Consider the following 5,216-nt stretch of genomic DNA (forward strand, 5'->3'; position numbering starts at 1 on the left):
CGACTGTACGCTCGGCGTCGTTGGACGTTTTCCGACGTCGGCCCGACTTAGCCGTTTTTAGCCGATTCCGTCGTATTGGCTGCGGCGCCATGGTTTTCACCGTTACCCGACCAGCGCGCGCCCACCCGACTGTACGCTCGGCGTCGTTGGACGTTTTCCGACGTCGGCCCGACTTGGCCGTTTTTAGCCGATTCCGTCGTATTGGCTGCGGCGCCATGGTTTTCACCGTTACCCGACCAGCGCGCGCCCATCCGATCGTACGCCGGCGTCGTTGGGCGTTTTCCGACGTCGGACCGACTTGGCCGTTTAGCCGATTCCGTCGTATTGGCTGCGGCGCCATGGTTTTCACCGTAACCCGACCAGCCCGCGCCACCCGATCGTACGCTCCGTGTCGTTGGACGTTTTCCGACGTCGGCCCGACTTAGCCGTTTTTAGCCGATTCCGTCGTATTGGCTGCGGCGCCATGGTTTTCACCGTAACCCGACCGACGCGCGCCCATCCGACTGTACGCTCGGCGTCGTTGGACGTTCCGACGTCGGCCCGACTTAGCCGTTTTCAGCCGGTACCGTCGTTTTGGTTGGCGCGCCATGGTTTTTCACCGTATCTCGACCGCCGCGCGCCCACCCGACTATAGTTCACCGTGTCGTTAGACGTTTTCCGACGTCGCCCCGACTTAGCCGTTTTCAGCCGGTACCGTCGTTTTGGCTGGCGCGCCATGGTTTTTCACCGTATCTCGACCGCCGCGCACCCACCCAACTATAGTTCACCGTGTCGTTAGACGTTTTCCGACGTCGCCCCGACTTAGCCGTCTTCAGCCGGTACCGTCGTTTTGGCTGGCGCGCCATGGTTTTTCACCGTATCTCGACCGCCGCGTGCCCACCCGACTATAGTTCACCGTGTCGTTAGACGATTTCCGACGTCGCCCCGACTTAGCCGTCTTCAGCCGGTAACGTCGTTTTGGCTGGCGCGCCATGGTTTTTCACCGTATCTCGACCGCCGCGCGTCCACCCGACTATAGTTCTCTGTGACGTTTGACGTTTTTTCACTGTATCACGAACGCCTCGCGCCATGGAGGTGCTACAGTTGTTTTCTGAAGTACATCAGTGTTACTTCTCGTGTCATGTTGGTATGATATTCCGTCGTTCCGCCATGTTTCTTTCAGGCAAATTTATTCACAATATTTGCAAGTGCCAAAACTATGATTCCCATGTTGCGAGCATACCTCTCTGGTTACCACGGCATTCTGGATTTGCACTAGTTCATCCAGATTCTTTGCAGACTTAGACGTCCATCCGGGACGGCCTTATGAATGCACGGATTATGAACTGTCATTCAAGTCTACGGCAAAGACCTAAATTGAGTTCATATGTTCTCTCCGCACAAAGGCGGGTTCGTATGTCAGTGACTTGGTAAATTCTCAAACATGCATGTGCATGACACCGCAGTTCGCGTTCAAGTTGCTACGTGCATTCCGTTAGACCTTTGTGTACTTTCCCCATGACTTGGTGCTTTATCCAAAGGACTTAGCACTACTAGGAAAAAGGCAATCAGTGGCGCACCACATATAGCCTTCAGTGGCGCACTAGTGGTGCGCCACTGCTATCACGCCACTGCTAACTCCTAGTAGTGGCGCACTAGGGGTGCGCCACTACTAGCCTGGATACTGCGGCGCCGCGTGGTGCGCCATTGACAGGTCCAGCAGTGCGCCACTATTACTCCAAAGTGGTGTGCCACTATTGGTCAGTGGCAGTGCGCCACCACTGTCTAGACGAGGTGCGCCACTGCTACCGTTTTGCGTGCACCACTGTTTCAGCGAGGTGGTGCGCCACTGCTGCGTGTGGACGTGCGCCACTGCTGTCTCCAGGACGTGCGCCACAGCTGAGGTTCCTGGTGCGCCACTGCTAGTCTCGGAGGGGATCACAGGGCAGTGCGCCACTGGATCCAGTGCAGTGCGCCACTGCTACTTAGTCGACGTGCGCCACTGATGGGCCACTAGTGCGCCACTGCTACGATTTCGATTTTTTTTTGTATCCTGGCAGGTATTTATACAGGTTGTATATCACAGTACAATAGCACAATACAGGATACATAACACATATAAACAACAGCACAACTTATCCATACATAATTCTTCACATTAGCCCCACATGATTCACAAGATTTCACATTAGAGAAGTTACGAGGTTACAATGCAAGTTACGGGGTTACAAAGTCGCAAATGAGCTAGTGGTTACACAAGATCGATCATCTAAAGTACAATCACATAGAAGAGAGCTAGAGTCACTACTAGCACCATCCCGATAATAGTGGTCTTCATCCGGTTCCTCCTCCGCTCCCTCCTCTCTCCCGCCAAATAGCGTGCGTATCTATCTTCGGCCTCCGCTCTAGTGGTGTACCCTTTGTAGCTGTTACCGCTAAAACGGTGAACCTGTCTCCGACACTCCTCCCAGTCGTTGTAGACTCCGGGAACATTGCCCTTGTACACGACATACCACGTCATATCTGCGTACATATGCACAAGCTAAAGAAACATTAGTGCACGCGCTCATAGATGTTTGCAACGAATAAGAGCAAACTCAAAAACGATCCAAGTAGTATGAACTAAAAGGCATGCCTCATACATTGTTGGTCGGAACAAATATGAACATCCCGGGATGGCGTCAGTGAGGCCAGGTAGGATGCACAAGAGATTGATATTTGTGCCATCACACCAGGCTCACTGGCGTCACCCCGGAGTGTACAGTTGACCAAACATTCTAATCATTGGCACTAAAATGGAAGAAAGGCCAATGCAGTTAAGAAGTGCCAACTCAAATAAGAGACAAGTAGCTATTATGAACTAAATGGAATGCCTCATATTTTGTTGGTCGGAACAAATATTAACATTTAGAGAAGGGGTAAGTGAAACCAAGTAGGATGCACAAGAGATTGATACTTGTGTCATCGCACCAGGTTCACTAGCCCCTCCCCCAAGTGTACAAGTGACCAAACATTCTAATCATCGGCATTTTAAAATACGAAAGCAAATGGAAGAATGACAAGGGCCTCATACTTTGTCGATCGAAACAAATATGAACATCCCGGGATGGCGTTAGTGAGGCCAGGTAGGATGCACAAGAGATTGATATTTGTGCCATCACACCAGGCTCACTAGCGACACCCCGGAGTGTACAGTTGACCGAACATTCTAATCATCGGCCAAATGCAATTAAGAAGTGCCAACTCAAACAAGAGATAAGTAGCTACTATGAACTAAATGGAATGCCTCATACATTGTTGGTCAAAACAAATTTTAACATTCAGGGATGGAGTGAGCGAGGCCAGGTAGGATGCACAAGACATGGATATTTGTGCCATCACACCAGGCTCGCTCGCTCCACCCCCAAGTGTACAAGTGACCAACCATTCTAATCATCGGCATATGCAAACAAAATTAACGACCAAATCAAGTGCGGAAAACGACAGAGCCATATATATAAGTTCACAAACATAGCCGAACTAGTAATTAATAGCAAGTAAAGTGCTGGATAAAGTTTATTACAACAGAAGCTCGTCTTTAGTTCACAACTACATAACTAGGCTCGCACATCAAGACTTTCTTAGGAGCGTGGATAAAACCGCCGCCTTTCTTCAAGCACATCCATGAGCGGTAGTCGTCACCCTGCATTTGGAGCTTTGTGTCTATGTCACTGTTTGACGGCTGATAGCCGGCGAAGAACTCCCCCGCGCTTCTAACGACATCTTGATGGATGATTTCACAAAACTCTACTTGGATGCGGAAGAAGTCTTGCTTGATGCCGTCGTCAGGGACCCGCGCCAATTTGTTGGCCCAGTCTCTGAGATGCTCAGGTAGCGTAAGCTGCTGCTGGTCCCGTATGAACTTATCCATGTGATAGAGGGCGTAGTAGGCATCCTTGTTACTAGAAGGCGGCTTCTTGACGCAGGGAAACTTTGTTTGGTGCTTGAACACATGCTTCCCGTACCTAACATTTGGCCTCTGCATGTTGCCTTTCGCTTTGACGTAGCCTTTGAGAGCATCATCAAGTACGGCCTTGACATTCGTGTAGTCCGTGGTTGACTTACCGTCCGCATCGAGGTATGTGGCCACGGAATGCTTCGGGGTTATGGAGATGAGTGTGCAGGTTTTGTCTCTGCGTAGAACACATAATGTTTAAGAACATGACGATTGAAATCTAAAAAAATCACGAGTTAAGAACGGTACGGTGAGGGCCGGGGTGACTTACTCGGGAAATACAGGCAGGAGGATGTTACACTTCTTCTGGTTCGCTAGAAAGAAGTCTTTGAGGTATCCACTCGCGACTGCCCGGTCTCCGGCGGTGGCCAAGTGGACGGCACGCATGTAGAAGGGGTCGGCTATCGCGATGTCCGGGATCTTGTTTCTAATGATCCGCATCGCCTTGCTGAGCGAGTATAGGCGAATGAAGGTGTAGTGCAGCGGATAACTGTTCAGCATGGCGAAGATGTCATCATACCGCAGGAAGATATTCTCCGCGAAGCCACTATCGACAAAGCCATGGCCCGAGGGCACCTTGGCAACATACACTGGGTATCCATTATCTTTCTCCCTGAGACGCCGCTCCTCCATAAACATAACACCGTCAACCAGAGATCGCATAGGACCGGGTGCAGCATCGTACAATCTTTGAACTAGCATCCGCTCACCCGACACATGCACCCTCGCCTCTATATTCTTGGGCACTGGTGGCCCATCCTGAGCACGGATAGGTAACGGCTGGCTGGCAGACTTGTCATCCTTCTTCTTTCTTTTCCGTCCCTTCGGCTTCATTTTTACTGGGACTGCATTCTCCTCTTCGCAAGCCTTCTTCAGTGTGTTAGGACTGATAACACTTCTCACCTCGGCTATCGGCTGAGTCTCGGTGAAATCGGCAGCTGGAGGCGTCTCCTGAGAACAGAATAGGCGCTGCTTGTTGCAATAGGTTTTCCCCTCGGCGGCAGCTTGAGAGGGTTGGCTACTGAGATCGTAGTCCATCACCCCAAAATCGAAGTTGCAGTCCAGGTTGGCGAACGTGCTGTCCTCGTCCGGACCATCGTTCGGATCCTGTGCCATCTGCATGTCCACATCAGCCATGTCCACATCAGCTGATTGCGGCACCGTTGGGGTGGTCTTGCCATGGCTTGGCACCGGCACGGCTGGGGGTGCTGTCTGTGGGGTGGTGTCCCTCGCCCCCAAACGA

Source organism: Lolium perenne, chromosome 6 (assembly GCF_019359855.2).
Source record: "Lolium perenne isolate Kyuss_39 chromosome 6, Kyuss_2.0, whole genome shotgun sequence".
NCBI lineage: Eukaryota > Viridiplantae > Streptophyta > Magnoliopsida > Poales > Poaceae > Lolium > Lolium perenne.